Source organism: Macaca mulatta, chromosome 3 (genome assembly GCF_049350105.2).
Source record: "Macaca mulatta isolate MMU2019108-1 chromosome 3, T2T-MMU8v2.0, whole genome shotgun sequence".
Lineage (NCBI taxonomy): Eukaryota > Metazoa > Chordata > Mammalia > Primates > Cercopithecidae > Macaca > Macaca mulatta.
Window position 1 is genome coordinate 32111625 of NC_133408.1, and position 22899 is coordinate 32134523.

General features: G+C 37.0%; 1 long non-coding RNA gene across 1 annotated transcript in view; it reads left to right on the forward strand.

Annotated features, from left to right (window-relative positions):
* Positions 1-20438, forward strand: part of LOC106997315 (uncharacterized) — a 38241-nt gene extending 17803 nt beyond the window's left edge. Inside the window, exon 3 of the long non-coding RNA XR_013415865.1 lies at positions 20366-20438. This is a non-coding gene — a long non-coding RNA (uncharacterized LOC106997315). The remainder of the gene's footprint in view (positions 1-20365) is intronic.
* Positions 20439-22899: the final 2461 nt, after the last annotated feature.

Here is a 22899-nt window from a genome sequence, read left to right on the forward strand (position 1 = left end):
GAGAGCCCACTTCTGAAAACCCTTTGATTAAGACATTAAACCCACCCATTAGAGTGGCACCCACATGGCATAACCACCTCTAAAAGCTCTCACGTCCTGATACCATCACATTGGCAATTAAATCTCTAAATAAGTTTTGGAGGGGGACAAACATTCCATCTACAGCACACTGTTTTTCTGTCTTTTGTCATTTTAATTGTGCATTTTATATGATTTTAATTTTTCTCTTTTCCTAGATCATCAGTTACACTTTTTTAAAGGTAGTTTTCCTGAAGTTTGCCATATGCATTTATAACTAATTCAAATCTACTTTAAATAAGACTATATCATTTATTTTGGGTAGTATGTATATACCTTATAATAACAAAATAATCTTAATTCTTTCCTCCCATCATTTGCCTGATTGCTGTATTTCATTTAATTTATACATAAGCATAATAAGTACATATATACACACATACATATTGTTGTTACTATTATCTTAAAGACTGTTATTCTTTAGATCAATTAAGAATGAAAAAATTAAAAATTTTAATTTTACTTTCATTTATTCATTTTCCTATGCTTTTCCTTTATGTAGATCTGAGTTTCTGACCTATGTATTTTTTTCTTCTTGCTAAAAAACTCCTTAACATTTCTTGCAACATATGCCTATTGGAAACACACTCCTTCAATTTTTGTTTATCTGAGAAAGTTTTTATTTCTCCTTCACTTTTGAAGATAATTTCACAAAGTTCTAGTTCGGTTGATTTTTCTTCCCTTGAACATGTTAAATATTTCATTCCAGTCTCTTTTTTCCTACATGGTTTCTGAGGAGAAGGTGGATGTAATTCTTATCTTTCCTTCTCTGTGGGTAAGGTTTTCTTTTCTTTTGGCTTCTTCTGGGATTTTTTCTTTATCTTTGATTTTTCTATAGTTTTAAAATGATATACCTAAGTATATTTTTTTTGGGGGGGGGAGATGTATTTATCTTCCTTAGTGTTCTCAGAGTTTGCTGGATTGGTGGTTTAGTGTCTGATATTAATTTGGGGAAATTTTCAGTCATTATTGTTTCAAATACTTATTCTGTCCCTTTCTCTCTTTCTTCTTCTTCTGGTATTTGCATTACGCACATGTTACACCTTTTGTAGTTTTCGTAGCCCTTGGATATTCTGTTCTGTTCCTGTCAGTTTTTCTTTTCTTTGATTTTCAGTTTTGGAGGTTTCTATTGAGATATCCACAAGCTCAAAGATTTCTCTACGGCCATTTTTAGTCTACTAATAAGCCCATGAAATGCATTCTTCAATCCTGTTATAGTATGATTGATCGTTAATATTTCTTTTTGGCCCTATTTTAGGATTTCCATCTCTCTGATTACATCATCTGTGTGTCCCTGCGTACTATTTACTTTATCCATTAGATCCCTTAGCATATTATTTATTGTTGTTTAAACTTACCGGTCTGATAATTCTAACATCTTGGCCATATCTGAGTCTGGTTCTAATACTGTCTCTGTCTCTTCAAATTCTGCTTTTTGCCTTTTAGGACAGCTTGTAATTTTTTCTTGATAGCTAGACATGATGGATAGAGTTAAAGAAACTACTGTGAAGAGGACTTTAGTAATATGGTGGAAAGATGTGAAGGGAGGAGAAGTGTCCTGTAGTCTCAGGAATAGGTGTCAGTGTTTATTGAGCTTTTACCTGGACTGTGAACTTCACAAGGGCTTTTCAGTCCCCTTCCCTTTCTCATGAGGCACAATGGCTGGACTGGGCTGGAGTTGGGTTTCTCTTTCCCCATGTGGAACCTAGAGGGACTGGGATTGGGTATTTCTCTTCTACCTGGTCACACAGGCTCTGAGAAAACCACATTAAGTTAGTCTCTGGTTAAACAGCTTCTCCCAAGGGCAACCTTGTTAAGTAGAACAAAATGCTCTAGAATGCTCTGGTGTATTTCAAGGTGGTACCTTTTCCCCTCCCCATGCTGGAAGAATGAGATTTTTCCTCACTATTCACTGAGAGAACCTGTTAGGACTCCAGGAGGCAAAACTCACAAAATTGTGGGGACCCTACAATGATTCGGTTGCCCTAGAGATTTTATCTATCATATTTGTCCATACTGAGCCTTCAGCAATCCATAAATGTCAGTTCAGGTTTTCCTACTGGTTTCCAGGGAGATTTTTGCTCTGGTTAGCTGTGCTTCTCTATAGTCACTTGTCCATCTCTCCAATTTTAGGAGCAGCGATTTGCTCTGTGACCTCACTTTGCTTACAGACCTGACAAGAGTTGTTGATATTTTCAGTCTGTTTAACTTTTTACTTGTTAGAATGGAGTGGCAACCTCTAAACTCCTTACCTGGTATTGAATCAAAACCTAGACACCTCAGCTGAGAGGTTTTTTTTTTTTAAAGTGAATTTTATTAAGCAATATCTTAGGAGTAAGGAATTAGAAATACGTGTACAATTTAGTGTCATTTGATACTTCAAATTTCTAATTACTTGAGAAGGGCAAGATCATGTCACAAACCATACCCCCTTCGTTCTTTTTTCTAACTCCCCTTTTCATATTCTTCCAAAAGACCACACTACTTCCTCCCCTGGATGACCCACTCCATGGCAATCAGGGACAAAGAAAATGCAGTGTAGGTTTCTCCTCTTACTAATGCTATTGCTATCAAAGAACAGTGCCAAAAATTCTGGGAATTCTGTTTCCTTCACTTTGTTACTCCATGGCATTTTATGTTTAAAGGCAAGTCTTGCCAAGAGTCGTGGCTCACACTTGTAATCCCAGTACTTTGGGAGGCAGAGGCAGGCAGATCACTTGAGGTCAAAAGTTCAACACCAGCCTGACCAACATGGTGAAACCTCATCTCTACCAAAATATACAAAAAAAAAAAAAAAAAAAATTATCTGGACCTGGTGGCATGCACCTGTAGTCCCATCTACTCTTTTATTTTATTTATGAATAAACAAATTTTATTTATAAATTTAATTTTGTTTATGAATACCTTTTATTTATAAATTTTATTTTATTTATGAATAAATATATTTTATTTATAAAGTTTATTTTATTTATAAATTTTATTCATAAAGTTTATTTTATTTATAAATTTTAATTATAAATTTTATTTTATTTATGAATAAATAAATTGTATTTTATTTATAAATTTTATTTATAAATTTTATTTATAAATAAATACATAGAAATAAAGGAGAATCTTTATTGTACTGTGGATTTGACAGAAAAAATTTAGAGATGATACTATATTGTAGGATTCCGGAAGTTTTTTTTTATGAAGTTGTTATTTAAGGAAGGAGTTTCTAACCCCATGAGAGGAATTCAGGGTTTGTAAAATATTTTGGAAAAGTCCCTTCCTTTCCATACTCATATACCCAGAATATGTGTAGATAGTGTGCGACACTGGGGAATACTCCAATGTTAGTGTGTTTCAAACCTGTCAGGTGCTGTGGATTTGTGTGAACCAGTCCAACAGGACTTCATTGTCTGTTCTTTTAAACTTGTAAAACCAATTCAGGAGGGATATAGGAAGGGTAACTGGAGTTTAAACTGGGAAATCCTATAGCACCATTTTATTAAAAAGATTATTTCTTTGTCTGTTTAACGCTACAGTTCTGCCTAAGCCACAGGCAGTCCTCTACAATCATCCATTTTATAGGGATATTAAGTTCCAGATGGAAGTTGTTCTGAAAACACATGCAGGTCCTCTCAGGGCCTGGGCAAAAAGACGTGATGCCCCATGTCACATTCCTAAACATTTTCCCTTGGACATAGCAACTCAAAGATTTCCCCCCCAAGATCTAACCTTGGGTTCAGTGCAAAATTATACATGTTTAAGGCTGCCAACCCAGGGATCCCATGTACCAGATTCAGGCTTGGGGTCTAAGTCTTTACTTTGGGTTTGAACAGTTATTTGGGGTAGTAGTGGAATAAGTTTATGCATTAGTATCTTCTCCTAGTGGAGTGGAGGCAAAAATATTTACCTAGTAGTAGTACAAATTAAAATAATTTTTTTGGTTGATTTATATCTGAACATAGAACAAATTAAACCTGTTCTCTGTGATGCAGAACTTGGGGGAAAAGGATAGCTCACCATTCCCACTGCCATGACCGCCACCAAAGTTCTTTCTTACTCCCTTTTCTGCCTATACTATTCATTTGGTTTTTATCATTTTTTTTTATTATCACTTAACTTCTCAATCATATGTTTCTTCATCTTTATCAGGGACGTGTGAAGAACAAGATTCACTTGGTATTCTATCTTGTGGTGAGAAAACTTCATTCTCAAAATGTCAAAACCAAGTAAACAAAGGTGCTTTAGTTACTTACACGTTTACTAAACATAACACATAAACTGAAGCCCAGAGTTCAAAATTTTCCCACCCTTCATGAGGGCGTATATGAAAGAAGCTTAGCAAAATGTCATCACTCAGTTTCTGGAATTAAAACAACTGAGCTGTTTGCCACACCCCACAGCTTGGCATGCAATCAGGAATTGAGGAATGTCAGGCTCCACTCAAATTAACATGATGCAAAACAATTGCATTAGGGCGGTCTGCCCTCCTCCTACTCAAAATGCCTGGGAAGCAGGAAATACAAGTTCAGTTAAAATGGCCTTTCTGTAGTAGAAAAGTAATTGTCTCATGCCAGAGACAAATGAATAAATATTATTGATGATTCTACAATCAAAGGAGACTGGCTTTTGTTATTGTGACAGTCATTTGGCTGCCGCCTTGCAAATCAACACAAGTTAATAGACTGACGATGACTGAACGATTACAATGAAAAAAATAAAGCTTGCTTTTGATCCTTTCTAGGGGGAAAAAAGAAGCCAAGACATGTCCAGGGTAGAAGCAGTTCAGAGTTCTCTAAGAGGCAAATACAAGTTATCTACATTAGAGGGTATTTTAGTCAATGGTGAAGATTATGCTGCGTATAAGGATAACAACGTCTAAGGATAAGGAACTTCAGTACCCACTTGTATTTTGAGCTGGCATGGTGTCCTATTTGCAGGTAATTTCCCACCATGGATAATTCCTTTTGGAAGGCAGTATCTTACTTCCCACTGCAAAGGGCAAAGAGAATAAGGAATAGCCTGACGGCCAAGCAGTTACGATGATTTAGTTCTCTCAACTGGATTTTCCATACACGGTTTGGAATCTTTACTTCGTGATGCATACAAGAATGATAGCAATTCATTCTCAACAGCAGTGCCCACATCTGGGCCAGATGAGATGCTAAGAGATGCCGCTTCAGACAAGCCTTCTATTAATATAGTGAGCTTTGATATCCTTAAAGTATATGTATTGAAGCTATCCATAATATGTTTCTGTTACTTATTGCAAAACAACGCCTTAATTGATACAGAAAGCAAAGCAGATAGACACAAACAAAATATTCCTGGGAAAATACAGAGAAAATGGGATTGGTTATCTGGTCTGAATGCATCCAGTTGAAGTTCCCTAATATTTTGGTTTTGGAATTCAGCAATCCATGACAAAGAATCAGCATTGTCACCACGAAAGTATGGTAGCAAAAATGGAAGACCTGTATGGTGGCATGGCTCTTTCTAGTAGAATTAGATGGTGTAAAGAAAGGGAATTATAAACCCAAATATCTAAATTCAAGAACCAGAAATCAGATCTATAGGTAGTTTTCGCCCACCTTCCACGAAGCATCTCCTACCCTCAAAAGCAGATTTCTTTCTCTTGTCTGAGAGTTCTTTCTCCATTGCTTGAGGATTATTTTGTTATCACCTCACCATAGTGATTTCCTTAAAGAAACAGTCCATTACCCACATGTCTCTCCTTATCCCTCCTTAGTCCACACCTGTCACTAGAGTTAGGTGTCAGTATAGCAAAGGGGATAAACTACAAATTAAAAACTTGCAAGTTTGGTTGATGTCATATACATAAAAAGAATCAAAGACTTGCCAATTTATATTGGGAAAAATCTGGAGGGCGTGTGTAAGAACAGATTTTAGGGTGCTCATACAAGGGCGAAACATTTTTAGATCACTAATACCAGTTGCTAAGATAAAATTCTCCTGCCATACTGTGAACACTGGTACTTATATAACTTCGTTAAAATGTTCCCAAGTGTGTTTTGAAGAAACTAATACAGTTAATCATCATCTCCAAGTGACTATATAAAGAAAGACATTTGAAAAATTATAAGTTTAATGTACGATGCAATTTTGGATATTTTATCAACTGTTCTTTTTTTGTTTCTTTTATCTCCTTCCCTTAGCTGCCTACACTTTTTTTTTCTTTTCCATGACAACTATTTGTGATATAATCAGTCTGATTAGATTATGAGAAAATATTAAGAAATTCTTAAATGTACCTTTTAGAATTCTTCCATTTGATTGTCTGAAACTGAAGTCTTTTCTCCTACTTGCAAGAAGAGAGAGCTGAGAATGAAAATGTCAAAATTAGTCTTCATATACTCATTGAACACTTGTCTTCTAGACTTCTCCATTACTAACTCACTAGTCTTCATATACTCATTGAACACTTGTCTTCTGGACTTCTCCATGACTAACTCACTAGTCTTCATATACTCATTGAACACTTGTCTTCTAGACTTCTCCATGACTAACTCACTAGTCTTCATATACTCATTGAACACTTGTCTTCTAGACTTCTCCATTACTAACTCTTCTTCTGTAACAAATTAGTTTTGTTTCCTCCCAACTAGTTGTTGCCCTGAGCAATGGCCCTAACACTCATGCCTTTCATAAATTGCGCTTAATTGTAATTCTCTGGCAACTGTTTTATAAAAATCAGCAGCATTTTTTCCCCGTAGATTTAAATAACAGTTGTTTAAATAGTTTCGTGCCAATAGTTGTTTTCATGAAAGGAAAGAAGAAATTGGCCTAAAATCCACAAAGGGCCACAAGATGACATAACTATATTGCTTTTATTTACTCAGGGAGGAAAAGAATAAGCTTTTATGCTCTTTAAGGATTAGAATGAAAGCAAAAGTAGGGTGAAACTATGGGAAGAAACCTCGGAGGGTCAAAAGAACATAACCTCCTGGAAAGTATTAAAACAGCCATCCATAATAAATGGGTTATAAGTGGCTACTATCCATTTGGTTTTAAACAAAATGCAAAGGCAATATTAAAATGCCACTCTAAAATGTATGTTAGATGCATTGAAATATTTACATGGAATGTTACAAATAACCATTGGAAACTTATTCCTTCCTTGGAAGGTGTAAGAATTAGTCAGGGTTCTCCAGGGAAACACACACGAGAGAGAGAGAGAGAGACAGAGAGAGAGAGAGAGAAAGAGAGAGAGAGACCTATTTTAAAGAATTGACTCAATTATTGGGACTGGCAAGCCTGAAATTCATGGGACAGGTGGAAAAACTGGACTCAGATTTCAGATAAGAGTTGATATTGCATTCTTGAGTCTGAAGGGTGGAAATTCAGGCAGAATTTCCATGTGGCAGTCTGGAGACAGAATTCTTCTACTTAGGAAAACCTCGGTCTCTACTCTCAAGGCCTTCAACTGGTTGGATGAGGCCCACTCACATTATGGAGTGTAATCTGCTTTACTTGAAGTCAGCCAGTTGTAGATGTTAATCACATCTAAAAAATACTTTTCAGCAACATGCAGACTAGGGATTTACCAAACAACTGGGCACCATAATCTAGCTAAGATGATACATAAAATTAATTACCATGGAAGGTTTGGAGGAAGAGAACATTTTGCTTATGATGTGGTTATAATTGCTTTCATTTTTTTTAAATTTCATGGTTATTCTCTGCTGATTTTACTAAAAATTTAAAATAATTTTGAATATCTTAGACACAGATTCCTGTTTAATATTTTGTACTATAAGACTTGGCTGTGGCAAATTTTACCACTGGATTTACTGGAGTATATTAAGTTCATTTTTTTTTTCCTGCAAGTCAGCATCTGGTGGCTCAGGCTTTGCTTAGTCACTTAACAAAGTGGCCCACATGTAAAAATACTGTAAAGAACAGAGTAGACAAGTGATAATTAAAATTACAGAAATAAAAATTGTGTCCCCCAAAATGAAAGAAGGAAGACATCTTGTTCTGACATATTGGGACTCAGAGAAATGAATTAAACAGGAAGATGTACCAAAACACTTAAAGTTGAGTAGCAGATTATATACCTCCAAAAATAGCACCAAAGCCTGCTTTTAATTATATCTTGAGACTATGTATCAAAAACTGAAAACATCCATATCCCACAAAAATCAAACTCCATCAGAGCCAGTGGTACAAGGCTAACTGTATTATTTCTTCAGAAACTGGATTTAGTTCTCTCAGCTATGACTTGATAATTCACATGTCACTCAGAATTATTTTTGTTCTAAATCTTGCAACCAATTTCCACACATAGCACATTAGAAAAGCCTTCTAAATGGATTTTGAAGTAAAGGAGGTGTCAAAAGACAGCCAAATATATGAATGGTCCTTATTTGGCCACCAATAAAAAAGTTTAACTTTAACTTTTATTATTTTTTAAAATAAACAAAGCTGCAATGTTTTCCTCTAAATTCCTTAGCATCATAAACAAAATTCCCTTTTGCAACATGCATGGTACATCATTTTATATTTCCTTAATAGTCTCACGAATATCTTTTCTCATTGAGATTCCACCTGTGTCCAGTAGAAGGAAAACTTAGCTGAAAGGAACATGAAATAGGCTGAAATACAAAATTTCTAAATTGCTAGTAGCCTTAGAACATCTTAACTCAATTTCAGAGATTGAGCTGCTTTGAAGCTGGGCTGCAGTCTAGTGAGGGCAGTGCTGCTTGAGGTTGATTCAGAACGTAGTCTTCAGGGCCCCAAGCTTAAAATGTGGGCCTAGATTCCACCGTCTTTACCCTGGGAAGCCGTCAAAAGCCCTGGCCAGGTCCTCAGCAGCTAATGTCCCCAAGGGAAAAATTGCCCTCTCAGCTGGATTCACTTTTCTGGACTTTAATCTTCTTTTGGATCTTCACCTGATAATTTTTCACCATTTTTCTGAGCTTTTTGGTGTCATTAGGCTAATGGCTTTGATGAAATGTCCGTTTTTCACCTTGTCTTTAGTAGGAATATTCGTTCAAAGTATGCAGCCCTACCTTACCAGAAGTAGAATTCATCCCCATTTCTCAACTCTTTATATGTTTCCTGTCTCTCTTAATTTCGGATGTGCACAATGACCACCATATTGATGACCCAAACTAAGTATTATATAATGTCATTTACATACCGTAATGTGAATAACGTTGGTTTTAATATTATGTATCTAATTTTACTGACTTCTAACTGTGGTTTTTTATTTATTGTCTTTGAGCCTCTAGCCGGGGCTTCTTTCCAATTTAAAAAGCCTCCCTACCTTAAGGTTATCTATTCTTCTCCTACCCACATTTGACGGTCTAGCTTGAAGCCAATTCAGTCCATGATTCCTTCTTCTATCCCTCCTTTCCATTTGATCACCTCCTTTTCCAAATACCACTTTACTTATTCTTTGTATGATAGAGATAGGGTTTACATTCCTTATGGATTGGCTAGTATGATAGTGGGCAAGATGATTCTGTTGGCCACTCTGCATTGCAAACTCCCCTAGAACAGGTTTTAAGTTCTTAGTCTTTTCGCCTAAGACGATCAGGAAAATGCAAATCAAAACCACAATGCAATACCAGCTTACTCCTGCAAGAATGGTCATAAACAAAAAAATCAAAAAATAATAGATGTTGGCATGGATGTGGTGAACAGGGAACACTGCTACACAGCTGGTGGGAATGTAAACTAGTACAACCACTATGGAAAACAGTGTGGAGATTTCTTAAAGAACTAAAAGTAGAACTACCATTTGACCCAGCAATCTCACTACTGGGTATCTACCCAGAGGAAAAGAAGTCATTATAAGAAAAAGATACTTGCACATGCATGTTTATAGCAGCACAATTCGCAATTGCAAAACGTGGAACCAACCCAAATGCCCATCAATCAATGAGTGGAATAAAGAAACTGTGGCATACACACATACACACTCACACGCAATAGAATACTACTCAGTGATAAAAAGGAATGAATTAACAGCATTTGCAGTGGCCTGAATGAGATTGGAGACTATTATTCTAAGTGAAGTAACTCAGGAATGGAAAACCAAACATCACATGTTCTCACTCATAAGTGGGAGCTAAGCTATGAGGATGCAAAGGCATAAGAGTGACACAGGGGACTCAGGGGGAAAGAATGAGAAGGGGGTAAGGGATAAAAGATTACAAATTATGTGCTGTGTATACTGCTTGGGTGATGGGTGCACCAAAATCTCACAAATCACCACTAAAGAACTTAATCATATAACCAAACACCACCTGTTCCCCAATAACCTATGAAAACAAAGAACAAAAGACAGATTTCTGAAAGAAAAAAAAAGAGAAAAAAAAGACCCCTGAGGTCTGTCTGAAACACACTGCTCCACTGCCTCTCGTGGTTGCTTATGCCTAATCATGCCTTAGCCCAGTCTCCTACTCCAGATCGCAATCTCTCGAATTGTGGTTAGGTGTCTTATAACACTCACGTTTAACTCAATTATGGTACTTTATTCATTCATCCAGTAACATTTGGGTGTTTACCATGTGTGAGGTGCTTGCTGACTTCTAGAGACACATATATGAACAAGGAGACATTGTTCTTCACTCATTCCTTGCAATGCCATGTAGGTGAAAAGAAATATCTTTCCTTCTCATCTTAGGTTCATGGGCAGGACCATGATAACAAAAGACATATTAACCAAAAAAAAAAAAAAAGCATACAATTAATTTTTTTTAATTTTACTTAAAAATTTTTGTGGGTATATAGTAGGTGTACATATTTTTGGGGTACATGAGACGTTTTGATACAGGCATGCAACGTGAAATAAGTACATCATGGAGACTCCCCTCAGTTGTTTGAGTTACGAACAATCCAATTATATTCTTTAAAGTTATTTAAAAGTTATTTAAAAATATAGAATTATTATTGACTATAGTCACCCTATTATACTATCAAATAGTAGGCCTTATTATTCTTTCTATTTTTTTTTTTTTGTACTTATTAACCATCACCACCTCCCTGCAAATCCCCCACTACTGTTCCTAGCCTCTGGTAACCACCCTTCAAATCGCTATGTCCATGAGTTCAGCTGTTTTTTAGATCCCACACATACGTGAGAACATGCTATGTTTTTCTTTCTGTGCCCAGCTTATTTCACTTAACATAATGGTCTTCTTCAGTTCCATCATGTTGTTGCAAATGACTAGATCTCATTCTTTTTTATGGCTGAATAGTACTCCATTGTGTATATGTTTCACATTTTCTTTATCCATTTATCTGTCGATGGGCATTTAAGTTGCTTCCTAATCTTAGCTATTGTAAACAGTGCCACAACAAACATAGGTGCGCAGATATCTCTTTAATATAGAGATTTCCTCTCTTTTGGGTATATACCCAGTAGTGGGATTGCTGGATCATATGGTAGCTCAATTTTTAGTTTTTTTAGGAACCACTAAATGCTTCTCTATAGTGGTTGTACCAATTTACATTTCCACCAACAGTGTACAAGGGTTCCCTTTTCTCCACATCCTTGCAAGCATTTGTTATTGCCTGTATTTTGGGTATAAGCCATTTGGACGAGGGTGAGATGATTTCTCATTGTAAGGTGTTTTTTTTTTTTTTGGCGTATATCTGATGATCAGTGATGTTGCGCACCTTTTCATATTCCTGTTTTCTATTTGTATGTCTTATTTTGGGTAATGTCTATTCAGACCTTTTGCCCATCTTTTGATTGGAATATTAGATTTTTTTTTTCCCTACAGAGTCGTTTGAGCTCCTTATGTATTTTGATTATTAATCGCTTGTCAAGTGAGTAGTCGTAGTTTGCAAATATTTTCTGCCCTTCTGTGGGTTGTCTCTTCACTTTGTTGATTGTATCTTTTGCTATGTAGGAGCTTTTTAACTTGATGTTATCCTATTCATCCATTTTTGCTTTGGTTGTCTGTGTTTGTGGGGTATTGCTCAAGAAATCTTTGCTTAGATCAACGTTCTGGAGAATTTCCCCAATGTTTTCTTGTAGTAGTTTTATAGTTTGGGGTATTAGACTTAAATCTTTAATCCATTTTGATTTGACTTTTGTATATGGTTGGAGATAGGGACCTAGTTTCATTTTTCTGCATCTGTAAATCAAGTTTTCCCAGCACCATTTATTGAAGAGACTATCTTTTTCCCAGTGCATGTTCTTGGTACCTTTGTCAAAAATACTGTAGGCACGTCTTACTTCTGGGTTCTCTATTCTCATTGGTCTATGTGTCTGTCTTTATGTCAGTATCCTGCCATTTTGGTTACTACAGCTCTGTAGTATAATGTGAAGTCAAGTAATGTGATTCCTCCAGTTTTGTTCTTTTTACTCAGGATTTCTTTGGCTAGTCTGGATCTTTTCTGGTTCCATATAATTGTTAGGTTTTTTTTTCTTTTTCTGTGATGAATGTCAATGGTACTTTGACAGAGATTGCATTGAATCTGTAGATTGCTTTGGGTAGTAGCGATATTTTAACAATATTGATTCTTCCAATCCATGAACATGAATATTTTTCCATTTTTTGGTGTCCTCTTCAATTTCCTTCATTAGTGTTTTATAGTTTTCATTATACAGATCATGAAATATTTGGTTAAGTTAATTCCTGGATATCTAATTTTATGTATTGCTATCGTAAGTGGGATTGCTTTTTTATTTCTTTCTCACATTGTTCACTGTTGGAATATAGAAATGCTACTGATTTTCGTATGTTGATTTTATATCCTGCAACTTTACTGAATTTATCAGTAAATTTAACAGTTCTTATGGTTTTCTTGTGAAATCTTTAAGTATTTCCAAATATAAGATCACATCATCTGCAAACAAGGATAATTTGATTTCTTCCTTTCTAATTTGGAGCCCTTTACATCTTTCTCTTGTCTGAATGCTCTGGCTAGGACTTCCAGTATTATAATGAATAACAATAGTGACAGTGGGCATCCATGCCATGTTCCAGATCTTAGAGGAAAAGCTTTCAGTGTTTCCCCATTCAATATGATACTAGCTGTGGGCCTGTCATATACGGCTTTTATTGTGTTGAGGTAAGTTTCTTCTATACCCAGTTTTTTGAGGACTTTTATCATGAAGAGATGTTGAATTTTATCAAATGCTTTTTCCACATCAATTGAAATGATCATATGGTTTTATCCTTCATTCTGTTGATATGATGTAGCATGCTAATTGATTTTGTGTGTGTTGAACAATCCTTGGATCCCAGGGATAAATCCCACTTGGTCATGATAAATAATCATTCTAATATATTGTTGAATTCAGTTTGCTGGAATTATTTGAGGATTTTTGCATCAATATACATCAGAGATATTGACCTGTAGTTTTCTTTTTTTTTGTTGTGTCTTTGTCCGGTTTTGCTATCAGGGTAATACTGGTCTTATAGAATGAGTTTGGAAATACTCCCTCTTCAACAATTTTTAGGAATAGTTTGAGTAGGATTTAAATTTATTTAATATAAATTTTATGTAACATAGGAGCCTTCAGAAATGAAGATCCCCCAAACAGGTAAGCTTGCGTATTTTAATGCTTCAGTTTGATTAAGAGTAAACAGTTGTCAAGAATTATGATTGGACAAAGAGGGCATAATCTAGTGGTAATAAACTGGGCTGGGGGGAGGCAGGAATTTAGTAAGTTCTGCTTGTTCAGATTCTTTTCTGTGTCCCTGTTTCTCTCCTCCTGGTATAGGGAGGATACCTCTGAAATGAGGGTGTAGAGAAGGTCAAAGAGTAAGCTTGCTGGGATTTGTAGCCTGCTTTAGGAGAGAAGTGTGATGGGAAAGTGAGAGTGACCTTTCTGCTTCTGCTGTTTTCTCAAAAGTCAAGGTGTCACATGTTGGGGTAACATGTCCTCAATCCCACTAACCACATTTTGTCTTGTGTTTGCCTATCTGTGTTTCTGCTTTCTATAGTTACTTGATACGTCTACAATTACTTTGAAGGCAAGAAGAGTATGTCATGTTTACTCTGTATGCAACACCTAACCAAAACTCAATAAATATTTGCTAAATTTAGAATAGCTGCATGTTCTTCAAACTCATGATTCTAAACATATCTGAATCCAAAATCTCTAGTGTCTGCACTCCAAAATGGACAGCCATCTCTGGCACAAGTGGTTTAAATAAGCTAACAAACAAAGAAGTGTTTGAACAAATTCGCAAACAAAACAAACGAAAAATGAAGTGTTACATTAATCTACATGCAATAAAAATTCAGAATGCTGTATCCAGTAGCACCATCCACACTCCTATGGACCAAAACACCAGCTGGTTTTGCTCAGTGTATGTATCAGTCACCAAGCACAGCACGGCATTCACACAGCTAATTCCAAAATGTTTTTGAAATATACAGATGCGACTTAAAATTGTGCTTACCCCAAAAGTTTACAGAATTTAAAGCAAAATTCCCACCTGCACATGGCGTGTTCACTTTTTACAGTTCATGGTTTACAGGCCTCTAACACTAGCATTTACTTCATGACACACGCAGGAAGAGCTACAACTGTGTATTTACTCTTGGGATGGCTCAGATCCAGAGTAAGTAATGAAATCAAATTACACTACTCCAGCATTCCCCTTCAAACTCAACCTTGCAGCTCCATATTTTAATAATTGTACATTGGTCATTTTCGGTCATAAAACATTTGCAATTTGTTAGTCTTAGCGGCCATTAGATGGCAGTGGTAAACCATAATATCCGTGGCATTTTGTTTGGTTCTTGTTTTCTTAGGCATAGTGCAAATCATTTTTCAAAAAGCAAAAGGCTGAAGAGAATTTTCAAAATAGAGATAAGCAGCTAAATCTCCTTGAAAAATACAAATTTAATTAAATCCCCCCTACTTGAAATAAAAGAAATTTTAATATATATTTTCTTCCTGAGGCTTAGATTTTTAAATAGTGGCTAACAGCACACTCTGTAGTTACATGGACAAGCGATTGAATTTTTTCCTTCAAAACTCACCAACAAGTTCATTGTAGGCAATTACTAAATCTTTTTAACCTTTGTTTTCAAATCCATAAACGCTATTCTTATAGTGCCAAACCCTACAGTGCAGTTTAGGCCACATAATTCTCAATAAATGCAAACTCTAATAAAATAAAAATTATTTTATTACCAGAAGCTTGGTAGGTGGAAGAAAATTAAACTAAAAAGCCTTCACCTTAAGTTTAAAGATGGAGAGAGTGATCGGACACTGTGGTTCACACCTGTAATCTTAGTACTTTGGGGGGCCAAGGTGGGCAGATCACTTGAGGTCAGGAGTTCAAGACAAGCCTGGCCAACATGGTGAAACCCCATCTCTACTAAAAATATAAAAATCAGCAAGGCACAGTGATCCGTGCCTGTAGTCCCAGTTACTCTGGAGGCTGAGACAGGATTGCTCGAGCCAGAGAGGTGGAGGTCATATGAGCTGAGATCATGCCACTGCACTCTAGCCTGGGTGATGGAAGCGAAACTCTGTCTCAATCAATCAATCAATCAATAGAGAGAAAGAAGTATGAAGAACAGAAATAAAGGAAACATCTAATAGGTTTTGCAAGAGAAGCAGTGACAGAGTGAAAACATCAATTTTAGAGCTTCATAGACTAGTGGTGGAATACTGATTTTGCTGTTGACTACCTGTCACAGAAAGAAAGAGTCAAAGGAATAATCCTTACATTGCTAAGCCTCAGTTTCTTTATATGTGAACCAGGACTCATGACACTTTTAGGGCTAAGATAAGATAAAGCAAGCTAATATACATAAAGTACTTGTCAAATAGTAAGTGCTCAATGTTGCTCTTTCTTTTCCTTGCAGATTTTAATAAAAAACTACTAATAAATTTTGGACACTAAAGTTGGATTTCATTATTTTCCTCGGGCTTAAGCTCTCTCAGAAGTCTGTGGAACATACAGATCTAGTAACCCCACTCTGTGTTTCTCTATGCAAAGGTTAATGTTACAGGTCTTTACAATTTAAAAACCTTTGGCCAAGCACGGTGGCTCATGCCTGTAATCCCAGCGCTTTGGGAGTCCGAGGTGGGTGGATCACCTGAGGTCAGGCCAACACAGTGAAACCTCGTCTCTAAAAAAATACAAAAATTAGCCAGGTGTGGTGGACACACTTGTAATCCCAGCTACTCCAGAGGCTGAGGCATGAGAATCGCTTGAACTTGGAAAACAGAAGTTGCAGTGAGCCGAGATTGCATCACTGCACTCCCACCTGGGTGACAGAGCGAGACTCTTGTCTCAAATAAAGAAATAAATACAATACATTTTAAAAAAACTTCCATCCAAACCTACAGATTATCTTAAATCTTCAACAGCTTTCTTTAAGCTTCTGTTCTCTGGGTGAGATGTTAATGGGTGTTGAGATGATAAGACAAGTCAGCCTAAGGAATTAGAAAACACACAGAGAATTAATCCCCTAAATGGAAACACAGTCACTTCATGATCTATGTTTTAAAAGATTATGAGAAATAAACTCCTTCGAAATGATGTCTATGGTTTTTCTCCAGGGCAGGGGTGGGGTTAAGAGAATTAAATTATGGATTAAAGAAAGCAAAAATACAAGCAAATTGTGTTGACTGGTGGATCAATGTTGACCTAACAGGTGATGCTATCAGTCCCAGTAAAGAATACTAACAGTAGCAATGTGAACAATGTTCTGTGTCCTTACACTTCAATATGTAAATGGCATTTCCATGGATTAGAATTTGTGTGTTCAATAGTAGAAAAACAGATGCTATCAATTTGTAAACAGGCCGGGTGTGGTGGCTCAAGCCTGTAATCCCAGCACTCTGGAGGCCGAGGGGGGTGGATCACATGAGGTCAGGAGTGTGAGACCAGCCTGGCCGACATGGTGAAATTTCATCTCTACTAAAAATACAAGAAGTATCCAGGCAGGGTGGCACACACCTGTAATCCCAGGTACTCAAGAAGCTGAGGCACAAGAATTGCTTGGACCCAGGAGGCGGAGGTTGCAGTGAGCCGAGATCGCATCACTACACTCCAGCCTGAGAGACAGAGTGAGACTCCGTCTCAAGAAAAATAAATAAATGAAATCTGTAAATAGATCCCCATTTATAGAAGAAGATATATGCCCAAGAAAGGATACATTTTCTTGGGCATATATCTTCTTGGGAATATCTGTGCTCTGTTACCTACTCATTCTTTGTTTTTAAAGAGAGCAGCATAGTTAAAAATGTTGAAAAATGTAGCCATCCTACAGTCTGACTGATTACCAATGGAGAGACTGAGGCTTTGAGAGACCAGATTTTTCCAGGCTGCACAGGTTGTTAGTGGCACTACTTGCCTAATTCCCAATCCGGTACTTTTTTTTTTTTTTTTTTTGAGACGGAGTCTCGCTCTGTCGCCCAGGCTGCAGTGCAGTGGTGCGATCTCAGCTCACTGCAAGCTCCGCCTCCCGGGTTCCCGCCATTCTCCTGCCTCAGCCTCCCGAGTAGCCGGGACTACAGGTGCCGCCACCACGCCCGGCTAATTTTTTTTTTTTTTTTTGTATTTTTAGTAGAGGCAGAGTTTCACCGTGTTAGCCAGGATGGTCTCGATCTCTTGATCTCGTGATCCACCTGCCTCGGCCTCCCAAAGTGCTGGGATTACAGGCGTGAACCACCGAACCCGGCCAATACTTTGATTTTTAACATCCTGCCTCACAGAATAGAAAAAATGCAGTTAGATTCTAGTCTTTTTCATTTTAAGTTTTAACTAATTGCTATGCCTCCTTTTAGATTGCAGACTGAAGAGTTGCTGATTATAAAAAGCAAGCAGACCATAAAATGAAAACCCTGCTTATAAATCCAAATTAAGAGCATACCTTTATTGGACAGTTTTAGGGACCTGGAGGGATTCCTAGTCTTTTAATTTCTTATTTATTCAGGAAACAAGGGTGTAAACAACATAAATACTTCAAAAACACTATTTTAACTGCTGCTAATCTTGAAAGCCAAAATGAGAGAATAGTGGAATAATAACCCTGTCTAGGGGTAACCTGGGTGAAAAGCCAAACACTTAGCTGAATTGGCTGTCCTGTCAATCTTGCCTTTCATTCCCAGGGTGGTAGAAAGGTATTGAGATGTCTCCATTTTGTTGCTTAATCCTGCTGGCCAAAAAGGCTGAGGTTTCTCATTAATTTAATGGGAGGCTGCTAAGTCCTTACCATTCTCACCATGGAATGCGCCATGGTCAGCATACCTGTCATTCCCAATTTATGATTGTCTGATAGCTCAAATGCTGCTGTGCTCGATCATCTCAGGGAATCCATTCTCTTTTGGTGCACCTTGGATAGAGATATTTCAATCTAAGAACGGCACATTTTAAATGTCAAATAATAAACTAACATGTTCGTGATTGTAAAAATAATTGTTTTCCTTGACAAAAAAGAGTTTCTTGGAACATAATCCAAATGACATTAGAATGTAGTTGAGACATTAAACTTTCTTTTTTAAAGTTGTGAGCAGCTGGTAACGGTGACTCATGCCTGTTATCCCAGCACCTTGGGAGGCTGAGGCAGGCAGATAGCCTGAGCCCAGGAGTTCGAGACCAGCCTAGGCCACATTGTGAAACCAAATCTCTACTAAAAATACAGAAATTAGCCAGGCATGGTGGCGTGCACTTGTAGTCCCAGCTATTGAGGAGCCTGAAAGGTGGGAGGATCGCTTGAGCCCAAGAGGTCACAGCGGCAGCGAGCCACGATTGTGCCATGGCAACTCAGCCTGGGTGACAGTGTGAGACCCTATCTCAAAAAAAAAAAAAAAAAAAAGATTAAATTAAAAAGTGTGGGCAATGTCCGTAATGTGCAGTTTATGGATTAAATGTTAATTTAAAGAATACTTACAAAATATACCTATTCTCTTAGAGATTCCATTATAACTCAAACTAAAAAGTTCTATATTACTAGATGGTTAACCTCAGTTAAAGACAAGGAACATAAGGCTAAGAGCAGTTAAATCATCGGGCACAGGTAACACAGCCGGTCAAGTCAATGGAGCCCAGAACATCTAATTCCTCAACTGGCACGTTGTTTTTCACTAGAACGTGTTGTTCTTGTTAGGAATTATTTTGATTCTGGTTCACCTGGGAGATTGAAGGGATAAGCCAGATTGCTCTCATATCTTGGAGTTCTGGGTGGAGATGGGGAAGGAGGGGGAAGAATACCTAATCTGAGCAAGTTTTATAAAGAGGATAGCATTTGAAGCCACTGTGTGTTGAATAAACATGGAGACAGACTTGGTCCAGTGGAAAGATTATGAATCTCTCCTTGATGGTTACTTGATCACTTGACTCTTAGTTTTCCTAAGAATAAATAGGAAAAAAACCATAAGCCTTGGAAAGTTGTTTAAGGGAAAATTGGGTAGACTATGTAAAGCATCTAGCAGAGTGATTTATTCACATTTGGTGTTTAGTTAACATAAAAACTAATTTCCCAGGCTTCTAAGGCAATTAACCACTGAAACTAAATTTGAAATTAAAGCTGGGCATAGGGTAAGAAAGCAAGAAGTAAGAGAGACTTGGAGTCTGTTGTACTCTAATTAAGTGAAATGTGCAAAGGAGAGAAAGTGTTAATCTTTTCCTCACCTGTTTCAATGTTCCCAGGTAAGGCACCTGGAACAAAAGATAGATTAACAAGAGAAAAACAAATCTATTTAATATAAGTTTTGCCCGACATGGGAGCCTTCAGAAATGAAAACCCACTGGGCGCAGGGGCTCACGTCTGTAATCCCAGCACTTTGGGAGGCCGAGGCGGGTTGGTCACTTGAAGTCAGAATTTCGAGACCATCTTGGCCAACATGGTGCAACTCCTTCTCTAATAAAAATACAAAAATTAACTGGGAGTGGTGTGCATGACTGTAATCCTAGCTACTTGGGAAGTTGAGACAGGCAAATCTCTTGAATCCAGGAGGCAGAGGTTGCAGTGAGCCAAGATCGTGTCATTGCATTCCAGCCTGGCTGACAGAGCAAGAATCGGACTCCAAGAAAAAGGAAAAGAAAAAAAAAAAAGAAAAAAAAAGAAATGACCCAAAGAAACAGGGAAACCTATATGTTTTTATGCTTAGGTAAGAGGAAGAGTGGAGAGTTGTGCAGAAGTGTGATTGGACATACGAGGTATGATCTAATGGTCACAAACCCCATCTTAGCAAGGCCTGTTCGTTCAGATTCTTCTCTGTGTCTCTCTGACTTCAGAGATAAGAACATTCTTTCCCTCCAGGTACAAGGAGGGCACCTCAGGGAACAGGATTTTATGACCTGCTTCCCGGGAAACTCACTGATTTTATTCTCTGCTACAGGAGAGAAGATCAGAGAATTATTTCTACGTTTTATGGCCTGCTTCAGAGGAGAAGGGGCAAGGGGAAGGTGAGGGTGACCTTCATGTTTCTACAATTTTTCAAATGTCAAGATGCTACATTCTGGGTTAGTGTGTCCTGAACCCCATCAACTGCAAAACTTTAAAAAGTTCAGGAACATACCAGTGTACTGTTCTGTTTGTTCAGGAAATACAGTGCTGTTTAATAAAGTTAACGAATCATAGGCCATCTAGTCTGTGTTTCCTAAACACTCTGTCTCACTTTGGAGTATTTCAATCTTAGCAGTTGCTAGAATCTAATAGGATCATCTGCAGAGTCACCAAAAAAAGACTTCTGAGACCAATGCTTTTAACTGAGACTGCTTTCTTTAAAATTAGATTGTTATGTCTTTTTCCCCTTTGTGCTGTAGTTGGAGTCAAGACAATTTTCAATTTTCATTTGTCCTGTGGTGGGTGGTATTTTCTGCATACTATTGATTTGAGGCAAATAGTGTCTGAGAAGAGAGAGTTTTCTTAGGCTATTGCGCCTTTCATCAAACAAGATAAATCATCAAATGAGCAAATTTGAGGTCTGTCTGATTGTTATTCTTCACACAGTTTTGCCATGTGGATGGACGTTGAGAGAACACGTACTCCATTGGTCTTTAGAGAATTAACAACAATATATTCTCGAGTAAATGTAGGCAAACTTGCCTTCCTGGTATTAGTGAGGCTCCTGGGAAACATTACTGAATAAGACACAGTCATTATCCTTAGGGAGCTCAGAATTTACAACTTGTTTATTGAACTACTGAAACAATTTACAGAACTGAGTTTTTAGTCAAGAAAATGAAAAAGGAGCTACAAACCAGTGTTCACAGCGAAGCAGGTTTTCTGCTTTTAAAAAGCAATTCCATATACAAATGTTTGCTGCAATGTAATACACAAGATTATTGGAAGAGAAAGAAGTAATTTAACCTTTTTTTTTTTTTTCTAGTGGTGTAATCAAGCTTCCACCAAAAAGAAAAAAAAAAGTGTGAACTTTCACCTTTTGCAGGAATTTAATTTTAGCTTAAGCTATCCAAGTTCTTTCTTTTTATTCTTGGGTCATACATTACCTCAACTCAAAGTTTAGATAGACAGGCTATTAGAAATCTGAATAGAATTCCCTTCCTTCCTTCCTTCCTATCTTCTTTTATTGTCCTTTAATGACTATTAGGGCCTGAAAAAGTCATAAATGAATGAACATATACCACCTGATTTTGTGTATGGTGCGAGACAAAGAGTGTGTTAAATGTTTCAAGAGAGCATTTACAAAGGGCAATGGGCATGCAAAAGAGAGAGTAGATTGAAATTTGAGTAATTTGTAAATTGGGAACAAAAGCAGATTATTTAACCCCAAAACTTTTAACTTCTAGACTTTTGATATAGATATATCTTCCTTTTTGAGGCTGTTAGTGGTAGTATGAGGAGATTAAGTATAATAAATTCAACTTTCTACTCACATGTGAGGTGATGTGTTAGGAATATCAAGAGGGAAACCTTTGAAGAGGGAGTATTGTCTGGGGTAAGCCTTGAATGTCTGTAAGATTTAACTCAGTGGAGACAAATATCAAGGAATTTTCAAGTAGAGATAACATCATGAACAAAAAAAAAAAAAAGAGAGAAAAGTATGAAAAGATACAGGTCATTTGGAGGAATAATCCTTTACTTAAAGGATGGGGCATTTTAAACAAAAAAAAAAAAAATAAGAGTGAAACCACTAAGTAAGTTTATCCTGAAAGGAAAAAGGGTGGAGGATGGAGTGAGGGCGACACAAGTTAAAGAGATGATAATGTGTTTGCATGAGGGAGATTTGATATTACCTGATACTTATAAAACAAATTACTGTAAAAAAATTTCTATTACTAAAATGATCAGAAATATATGGATGAAAAACAAATGATTGGAAAATATATTGTCATTATAAAATTTACAGTGGTACCACATATACAACCTGACAAAATGTGCACAATGTTTAGACTATTCCATCAGAAACACTTCTTCAAAATTCCTATACTTTCTGAGATGGGTGGAGTTTGGTATGGTAGGCAGGGAGTGATAAACTGAGGTGAGGTTGGAAAATCAGGTTGGGCTCAAAAGCTTTGAAATCCATTCTTAGGAGTTCTAATTTTCTCCAAAAAGCAGACAAATGGCATGATTAATCAGTATTCTAGAAAAATCTTTCAGGCTGAGGTATGGATTGGACAGGGGAGGAGATTGTTAGCAATGAGATCTATTGGTCGGTTATAGATGCACCTATGAAAAGTATTGAAGGACTGAGTGGTGCTGTTTATAGAGCACCCTTGACATCTGTAACTCCATCTTAGAAAAAGACTCATCTTACATTTCAGAATGCATCATACCAACAGGGATCAGATGTTCGCCTAATCAATAGAGACTGCAATCAATCACATAAAGACATAACCAGGCACACTCTTTACTATCAATTCAGTCCTCACCAGAATATTCTGGGGCCATAAGAATAGCAAGACTTCA